This window comes from Lepidothrix coronata, unplaced genomic scaffold (genome assembly GCF_001604755.1).
Source record: "Lepidothrix coronata isolate B3197 unplaced genomic scaffold, Lepidothrix_coronata-1.0 Scaffold149, whole genome shotgun sequence".
Taxonomy (NCBI): Eukaryota; Metazoa; Chordata; class Aves; order Passeriformes; family Pipridae; genus Lepidothrix; species Lepidothrix coronata.
The window spans coordinates 1,235,459-1,245,847 of record NW_016690329.1 but is presented as its reverse complement, the minus strand read 5'-3'; the positions used below and the strand labels follow the sequence as shown (position 1 = coordinate 1,245,847).

The following is a 10,389-nucleotide window of genomic DNA, read 5'->3' as shown; positions in this document are numbered from 1 at the left end:
GCGGCGCGCGCCGCTGGCGGGATCCCTGAGGGGCCTCGCGCCCCCCCCCCCCCAACCGCGGGTCCCCCCGGTCGGGACAGAAATCCACGGGAGTCGTGTCACACCGCTGTCCGTGAGGGCATCGGGACAGGCCGAATGTGGGAAAGATGTGTGGAATGAGGCTTGGAAACTGTGTCCCTTGTGGAGTGCGAGGGAACACCCGGAAAAGGAAAGGAACGGCTCGGTGTGGTGTGACCCCGGGCTGATCCCGCCTCTCGAACACCTTTAGGCAGTTTGCTTAAAGGTATTCCAGGGGAGATATGAATGATATATTATTTACAGATATTAGCATCATATGTTTCGTTATGTTCATCATTATTATATGTTCCTACAAGGAAGACGGAGAGGCACTTTTTACATGGGCGTGTAGTGACAGGACAAGGGGAATGGCTTCAAAGTGACAGAGGGCAGATTTAGAGTGGATATTAGGAGGAAATCTTCCCTTTGAGGGTGGTGAGACACTGGCACAGGTTGCCCAGAGAAGCTGTGGATGCCCCATCCCTGGCAGTGTTCAAGGCCAGGCTGGATGAAGCTCTGAGCAACCTGGGATAGTGGGAGGTGTCCCTGCCCATGGCAAGGAGGTTGGAAGGAGATGATCTTTAAGCTCCCTTCCAACCCAAACCAGGCACATGATTTTATTATTGTATAAGGTGGATGTTTCAGGCCTAGGATGGCCTTAACATTTCTCTGCCTCTTTCACTCTACTGTATCACAGTGGTGCATCTCTCTTCCTGTCTCTTTATAAGCACATCATGGGACAAGTTTAAGTGACAGAGCAACAATAGCAGGACAAATACTATTATCATGATTCACTATCCTAAATAAATTTAGGTTGAGAAATGGTATCAGGAGCCAATTACTGTGACCAGAAGGTTTTGAAAATATCTTCCCATCGCACCAATGAGGAGTAAAAAATTAAGTTAAGAAATTGGCTTACTTATGAAAAGAATTACATGTTCTAATCACTAAATCAACTGGTGAATGAATGCGTATCTCAGGAAATCAGAAGTCTGCTGATTTGCACACAAAAGAGATTATAGATTTGTTAATGAGCACCAGGGGATATCAGTGGGGAGTTTTGGGTAAGACTTTATCAAGGTAGCTAATGCAGGAACATTCCAGTTGGGGTTTTTGTCTCGTTTTTATCTCTTCTTTTTAAACATTGTTGTATAATTGTTCTAAACACTCAAGAGTAATTCCAAACTTACAGACTGCTACCGATAGCTCAGTTGTAGGATTTTATGAGATATCTATCCCAAGTCCTTGTGCCAAAACTGCAGTGCAAATATAGTTCAAATCTTGATCAATTATTTGAAAATATTTGCTACTTTCGTAAGTGATGTAGGAGTGTTGACTTTTGCTGCTTTGTGGCTCACATAAGCATACTTATTATATATTTTGATAATTCTTAGAGCTTATGGCAAAGCTTGTTTTGGTGGTATCCACGAGCTTGGTTGGAATGTCTGTGATGTTGATTGAAATTTTTGACAGCGGCTTAGGGAGAATAAAGATTTTGGCTCCTAGTAGAAGCATAAAAAAAGACAATTTGGCTGTAAGAATATATGACAATACAGTAACTTGCAAATGCTATGCTATTTGCTTATTTGCCTTTAACAGAAAGAGAAACTGCAGTTACATCTTCAGAAAAGGTCGGTCTTGCTCTTCCCTCCACCTGCAACCACACGCTTGTGCCTCCAGCCTTGCATGACCATGGCTGTGTGTGAGACTGTGTGGTGGGACAGGTCAGGGAGCTGATCCTTTTTTCTCTGCAGTGCACCAGTGCTTGTGTGATTCTGGCACTCCCAAAAAGCAGAAGAACTGAAGCTGCTGGGAAATTGTTGCCCCGGGGCTGGAGTGGTTCTGAGGCTTGTCCTTCAAATTCTGGAGGAAATACACATATCTGGGTCACGCAAAACAGTTCTGGTGATATTGTTCAGTGTGCTTTGTAGTTTGTCACTCTTGTTCTGTTGAGTAACTTGTTTAATCTGAGTAACTCCCAACCCTCTGCTGCCCGAGTGTTTTATTTGCTGTTGATATGTTACAAAGGTTGATGATCAAGTAACCCAGTAGTCAAAGTATAATGTCTGTAGTGATTATCCTTCTTATGTTCAGTAATAAATGCAGTTAATGTTTATTAATCAAAAATCCATCACTCAGTTTTATTGATTTCTTCAGAAGAGTGCTGATAATGGTCTTGAGGCATAATAGCAAATGTGGAATGTTTTCAGCTTCTGGTCTTACCACAAATTGGTGATTCTTCTACTGATATGGAATGGGCTTTTGATAAGTCCTTTTTAAAATGAATGGATTCCTGCAGCAAGATCACTCCTGAAATTACAGTCGTACTGGATACATCTCTGGTCAATCTGCTTGTGTCTGTGCTCTTGTGCCACCTCTGGTGCTCTGAACTATTTTTCTTTTTACTGCCATAAAACTACCTTTTTTGAGATTAATGAGGCCTGATGCAACGTTAATAAAGGATCAAGGACTATTTCAGTCTTTTAAAAAGGCCTCACCTTTTCAGCATCTGGCATCTTTAAAAATATATAAAATAGCACAAATTGCCCAACAACCAGTGTAAACAGCTACAAAACAGTCACCAGTGCCAGCAAGTATTTGAAGGTGCTGTCACCTGTTAGCAAATGCATGGCCAGAACAGTATCCTCAAATAGCCAAGCGCAAGCTCTGAAAGGCGGCTTTTAAAAGCACCCTGAAAATGTGAGGCCATTTCCTTCTGAAAACACCACGAGTCTTGAAGATCTCTTTTCAGGATGTGGTCCATCCATTTGTGTCAGATGACTTCACAGATGTGAGAGCTACAGGGTAGGACTGATGTTGCCTTTGAGGCTTTGGCAGTGCCAGGTTCCCATTCTTTGCTGCGGTTCTGTACCTCAGCTCGTGCTCGGTGACATGTTCAACAACAACAACCTGGTTGTGTGTTCAAATCTGAGTCACGGGCTCGGCTGTAAGTGACTGTAATCTGAGGAAACCTGCCGAGTTTTAGAAGGGACCACTCACAGAGGTCCCTGGAACAGAACAGTACCAGGACAATTGTAGCTCTAACACTGGCCACAAGAGAGCAAGCCGGAACTGTGCTGGCTGCTCAGAGACAGTCCGAGAAACAATGGAGCCAGGGATATAACACAGGTGGATCAGGTCTCTGGAAGGGGAGAGCACAGTTAAAGGTTATTTGAATTTGTGTAGGTTTTTGCCTGTTTTGGAACATTTTCAGTTCTGATCCTGGGTTGTTTTGTATCCAGACGTTGTTACATCAGAATCCACGTGAGTAGATTCTGAGATGTAACATCAATCCCTGTTAATTTCTCAGCTGAACCTATATTTTAATAATTTGCTAACTCATACTGGTCTAAGAAAACTTGAATTGTTGAAATTAGTTGGGTTTACTTTATGGTAATCCTTCTGCTAATTTATCTGATATGTTAGGATTCGGAGGGAGTTAGGTTAATTTACACAGCCAGGGATTTGTATCTGTGTACTGGAATCTGGGTGAAGTTGTGGTTTGTTTTCTTAGGTTAAGTATCTAGATTTTCAGTTGCACAAGAAACCTTTCAAACCCTATAATCATTCTACTTTAAAAGTCCTGTCACTGCAAGTAAAACAAGAAGTCTGAGCGCTTTTGGGAGCTTGAAGTACAATCATTTTTTTCGGCATTTAGTTCTGATACACTATTAAAGCAATCTGAGAACTCCTTCACGCAAAACTTCTGTGTAGGTCACACGCATAAAATTCTTAATTTTCTAATTTAAAGCAGAATTTCATCACTTTCACATGGACGATCTCAAGGCTCTTGTCAAAATAGCTTAGGACTATCATCAGTCTCTCATAAGTTTTTACAATCTGATTGCATTCCTTAAAGCTTCTAAAAGTGCTGAACCAAGCAGCTTGTCTGTAAAATACTCCCATCAGTCTTTCATCTGATGATGAGGAGAGGATTTAAAAATAGACTTTTCCAAGTCCACTGTGTTCTTCAATGTAAATCTGAAGTAACTCTAATGAATACAGGAGCCTTTCTCCAGGTCCTGTGTTGCAGTAGATGAGAAGAGTTTGACCTTTAATTTTCATAATTTTTCCTCCCTTAGTGCAGAACAACTTGTGCACTTTGTTAGAGTGTAAAAGAACGTTAAGTTCACATCAGTGGTAGTTTCACTTAGAAAAGTAGAACTAAAAGATTTGGGGGTTTGTCTCTTGTTTATGAACTCCCTTTTGCTATAGAGACTTTATAACCTGGCAGGGCAGTCCCTCACAGGCTTTTGAACCCATGCACACATTTACTGTAGTAACAGTCTAGTTTGAATATGGGATCAGATTTCCAGGTACATATTTTGGGCAGTGAATGTTCAGGGATCTTAAAAAATCAAATGCTCTGTCTTACAACAACGAACATTTTGTTTGCAGTGTGAAGATGGGAGCCTGGTGCCTGGATGCTGGAAGCTCTTCTGTTGATGCCACCAAAGAGCAAGGATATGAGAGGCTTAGAACTGCTCAGAGACACTGGAGGGACTGATGCCTCCTTTGCTTTACTTTGGATTGAGCATCTTGATACAAATCAGATCAGTGCTAGGGAGAAAAGGAAAAGAGAATGGCACCAAAAACACTCTGAGTGAAGATCAGCCTGCCCAGTAAGTCTTCTTTTTGGAAGCTGAGCTAGGAAGCCTGGAGAAGACTAGAGATAATTATGTGCTTGCTTCTCTTTCCTGTTGGGAGTGCCTCCCTGACAGTAAGTATTGTGTTTAATACTGTGTACAACTGATATTTTCTTGAAGATAAAGCACAGAGATTAGATTGCTTTGAAGGAGGAGGCAGGCCTGAGCAGGATGGGTTATTAAAGTATGGGTCTCCTGGAATCAGGGACTTAGTCATTTCAGCTGAGACAGTTACAGTCCCATAAAGCATGTTCCATAGACACCAAATGGACCTGCCTAAGTGTGAGCTTGAGCAGACCAGAACATGTCTGAGTAGGCTGGGGAAAGGGGAAATGCATAATAAGTTTGCAAGGCTCTCTAAGGCAAGAGTGAAGGTAAGGCTGTTCATTTGAGACACCTTGCTGGATTAGGACCTTGCCTGGATTGTTTTATTAAACGCGCTGCTCTCATGTGCTTTTTGTGCCTTTGTTCTCATTGTCATATACATTTGGACTTGGCTCTTGCTAGTGAGTAAATACAGTACCTTGGACACCAAGGACAGAGATTGTTTTTCCATGTTTGGAGAGGGGAGTTATTTGAAAGGCAACTCTTGGGTTTTCAAGTTCTAATGTGCCGGAGGCCATGCTATCAAATGGCTTGTTGGGCTTCACTTATTTTTAAACTTCATTGTTTCTGTCTTAGGCTACTGTGAGGGCTTTCCATTTACCCCATTACCCATTGTGATTATTCCTCTCTAGCTTTTTTTTTTTTTTCTTCTTTTTTTATCTCTGCTTGAAACTTTGGTACAAATCAACCTGCACACATGGCAAAAACCTGACACCCAGATAACTGAATACTTAGTAGAACTTTCAGTCTTGAGGGTTATACTTGTTGACCATCCTTTTATGGTGAATATGATACTTAGTGCTTTAAGGGTCCACAGAACTCAAAATGCCTGACTGAGATAGATGAATACAGAGAGGAAATCTGGGTGAGCTCTGACAAAAAAGCTCACAGAAAACATTTCATAAAACATTTATTTTAAGTCATCACAGAACAAAAACATTTCTGTTTGCCACGTTGACATAAAACCTGAGGAAAGGCAAAATTCCCTGGTTACAAGTTCCTGTGCCTTAAGTTTTACTATGATTGTCATCTTATTTGAAGTTTAAACATCACTGGGATTTAATTGCTCTCCCCAGCTATCCTCCTGTGAACACCATCACTGATCCTATACTCTTTCCTGCATTTAACACAATTCTTGAAGTAATTACAGCTGTGGAATTAAGGAAGAAGGATGTATAGTAGTACAAAAGAGTGGGCTATAACTACTGTGAGGTGTAAGAACCTCACGTTTTATGCCCTCAAAAGGTTTCCTTCTCTTCCAAGGCAGAACCACTAGAAATATAGAAACCAGCAATGTAATTGTTGATAGGGTTTGAATGTTTGCCTTATCTGTATCTCATACAGTAACTGAAAATGCACTAATTTGTCTACCTTCCTAGGTATTCACAGTGCTGATTTTTTAAAATGTTAATTCATCATTTGCAGCAAGAATAACCACAAGGGAGGGAGAGGTATCATTGCATAAATCCTGGCATGTATTTTAATTGTTGAATATCTATCAAAACATTGCCCATGGCTCTGAATTTACCAGTAGCTTAGGTAATAGAATAAAGGTCTTTCTGCCAGTAACATACATTATCATATGTGACAGATAAATCATACGGTTTTGTAACATTGAACATTCTAGTAACATCCTTTTTGTAAATGTTCTGACATTTCTCTAAAGAAAGGTACTGGTATTCAGCACTTCTGAAATCAGGACACTGTAGTAGCTGTCTGGAAAACAAAACAACCCAAAGCTAACACCAGATGCCTGTAAGTTAATGTCTCAGCCTACACACAATGTAGGTTCAGTTAATACTGTTAAAGCAAAATTTTAAAACCTTTTTACAAAGAACGTGAGAGTATCAGGGTAAGTTGACAGACCTGAACTCAGAAGTAGTGACCTTGGTTAGCAGCGGAAGTCAGGAATAAGAATACTGAATTTAGAATAAGCAACCCTTGCCAAATTTTCCTTACAGTCACAATAGGTTGAAGTGACGGTTCTGTCAGCACCAATCTACATGGCATAAAGGAGGAAAATGTAGAGTGGCCAGTAGTAGCATATGAAACTAAACTATGGAACCAGTCTTGGTGAAATTGCAAGCAACATGAGCAAGATGTGACCACATTTGATTCCCTCCAGACCAGAACAAAAATAGAGGCGTGACAATGAATTATAATGAAGGAACATACATTTCTGGAATTATTCCAGTCCAAAAGGATGAAAGTTCTCTCTGAAAAAGGGAAAACAGGCAATGGTTTTTAATTTCCTTTGTATCTTCTTAGCCTTCTCTGCTGGCTTCCATCCTCAATGAAATGCTTAAAAATGATTATCAAGGTGATAATGAATGATCAAAATCCTCTTATGAAGAGTGTTCAGAGCTCAAAAGACAATTCAAAATTTAAAGCAACCTTTAGACACAGAAAAGGGTTAAGATTTGACTGCAGGTGTTCTTGACCACTCTATACCAGTAGGAAAAAACCCCCACATTCAAGCCCCTGAGCAGTAGTGTCAGAGATTGTGTTTAGCTTATTGGTGAGCAGAGTTTAAGTGATAAATCTGTCACAACTGTTATAGAATTTATACAGTTACCAGCATAATTAAAGCAGAGCAGACAGGTTTGGCCAATACCTGCTGAAAAGGCCTCATAGCCCTTGCAGCTATCAGATTTACTCTATTAGTTATACACCTACTGCAGAAATTACATTAAGATATCTGATTAAAAACTGTATTAACTAGGAGGAGTTAAAAATCAGAGGAAGGCAATTATTGCTCTTTCTTGTTTTTCATTTTACTTTTTATCTGACTTATTCAATTGATGTTTAATCCTCTATTAAATAAGTCCACTATGTAGCCCAGTATGGATTGTCTGCTACTGAAATGGGTGCAACAGTTCCTCAACAGTGCATAGAACTATTGAAAATATCTTTGGCTAAGAAATGAAAGCTCTAGCATTCAGTTACTGTGCATGTAACTTACTTGTTTACTGTGTTTATTAAGTGTTGCCAGGAGACATTGCCAGGCTTATTTTCAGTAATGCACTAGACTAGACTCCTGCAGACTGTATGATTCCTCCTTTAGTGCTCTAGCTTTATTTTTTTTAATGAAAGAGTTAACAGCTAACACCTTGGAGAATAAAATATATATTTGAATGCCTGAAAAATTGGAAAATTTTGTTCATACATGACATTGGGAAATGAAATGCATTTCTCATTCTGAGTAAGGATTGTAAGAAGGATTTATTTTTTGTTTGTTATGGTAGTTGGTATTTGAACTGTAATTCAAGTCATTATCATCTTATTATATAAGGACCTGGACATGCAATCTGCATCTTTCTTGTTTAAATGAACAGTAGTCCACAAAGCCAAATTCTGCTGCCTTCCTCTTGTAGATAACTTCAATCTAATGACTGTTGATTGCAAAGAAAGAGGAGCTGGTGAAGAACTTTTTGGGTGACTGCATTCTTCTTGTAGGGAATATAAGCAGCACAGTCCTGAAAGTCTTGCTGCTGGAGGATTTTCATTAGCTCTAATGGAACTTAATGTCTCATTTGTATAAATTTAAGTGTGTGCAAGTTTGTGTGTGAGTAGTGAAATACAAATTTATATATATGCACATAAGCATACTGTATTAGATAATAATCCTAGATAGTCTATTTATTGTTGATAGTGCTTCTTTATATTGTAGAATTCCATGTTTCTTAAGTATGTATCTGTCAAATAAAGACAAATAAGGAAGTTAGGTGATACTAAGCACTTAAAAGAACCGTAAAACATACAATTTAAAAAAACACTTCAGGAGAACGGGAGGAATTATAGATAGTTTTAGGTTAAAAGATGTTGTTCTTACTCCACTTCTGATCTGTGTTGCCTACTGATACACAATTTTCTCTTAAGCTTGATGACCTCTGAGGATGCCAGATGCTGTTTTGAAAAGGATTTTTAAATCTTCGTGGATACCTCAACTAATGTTTTTTCAAGTTTGCAGAAGTCATTAAAACGCAGACTCAGGTGAATTAAAACACTCAAATGAACAGAACAGCAAGGGGGGCAGTTTCCATACAACATGTAGTGAATCCATCCTAAACATGCATCTGGGATCACTGCAGTTTCCTGTTTTCTTTCAGACACTACTCCATTCCAAAACCATGCAGAATGTCTTAGTATTTACATTGGTAAGCATGTTCAGTGTTCAGTGTATACCTCAATATATTATCTTGATAATATACTCAGTGTTATTCAATCTGCTTTTAGATTTTCAAAACTGAAGGTATTTTTGTTTGACAAGGCTGCATCGTGCACACAGCTGATGAAGAAAGCCGAAGATTTGACTCCAGTTACTGGACAATTCAGTTTTTAGCCATTGCAAAGTTGTGAGTGTCTCATATTCTGATGCTGAGGACAAAGCTGATTACTGATGATAAGGGTTTTGTGTTCTAACATGCAGATAGGGAAGTGATTTGAGGGAGTGGGGGAAGAGAAGGTTTGTAGTATTCAACCTCTTCCCAGCAGAGCTTCTAATGACAGGTTACACCATCTACTCTGCTGACATTGCTAGCCCTATGCAGAACATAAATGAGGAAATACTTGCTACATGATTGGCAAGATCATTGCTAACAGTGTTGACAGTAATTATCTGTCTGATCTAACACTTCACTGGTAGTGTATGTTGGATGTGTGGGAGAATTTATTTACAACTGTATCAGACCTGGAAAAATGGTTGAACGAGACATCCAAATAGTAGGGATTGTTGCCTCTTTTAAATTTAATTTTATAGCAGAGAAAGAACTGATGGGTGCTGGGGTCGTAATGTATTTAGAACTGAAAATATTCATATTTGCACACGGTGGGTGAAATGCAATGCCACAGAAATCCCTAGTTTTAAAACGCTGATTTTTTTTTTTAATAGACTAATTTTCTGAGCTCTAATGATATTTTTTGTCATAGGGCACAGTAGAATAAAGAGAACAAAATTTCATGCTTCATTAGGTGTCAGAAAGGAACTGATTCAAGCCCCTCAGTCTCCTTCTGTACTGGTGTGTGCAAAAGCAACAGTGAGTTGCACATCTGCTGAAATCTGCTCTGTAGTTCTGGCTGCTGCAGGGCGAGGCCAAAATGTCAGGCACTTAGATAAAGTGCAATGGATCAAATGCTGCAGGATCAAATGTTCATTTTAAGAAATCAACAGCAACAACACAATGGCACAGTATCTTGTGCTAGCTGCTAAGTTTAATTAAAACAATTTCTCAAATACCAGTGCAATCAGACTTGTCTTGTATCAGAAGATAGGCAATTGGCAATGCTAAGCTTTGGTTATCATCTTCAATTTTGAGGCTTCCACTATGCTAATTAGCACGATTAATTAAAGATAACTGAATTCCCTGAAGTTCTCTGCATTTTTATTTCAGCATTAGAACATTTTTGTTTGTTTGTTTTTCCACTGAAGCATTTGCTACAGTTTTTGCTGAGAGGTACAACTAAAAGGAATTCTCCTTAGGTATTAATACAATTAATTTTTAATGATTTTCTAACTAGTTAATCTTTAAAAGTGAGACTGTAGCATAGATGTAGACAGTAAATAGGTCTTTTTGCAAGGGTT

General features: G+C 39.2%; 1 long non-coding RNA gene across 1 annotated transcript; it reads left to right on the top strand.

Annotated features, from left to right (window-relative positions):
* Nucleotides 1-65: 65 nt before the first annotated feature.
* On the top strand, nt 66-8,784 carry LOC108503970. Its single transcript, XR_001876951.1, has 3 exons — nt 66-283; nt 4,456-4,777; nt 8,183-8,784. It is a non-coding gene; the product is annotated as an uncharacterized LOC108503970 (long non-coding RNA).
* The last annotated feature ends 1,605 nt before the right edge of the window (nt 8,785-10,389 follow it).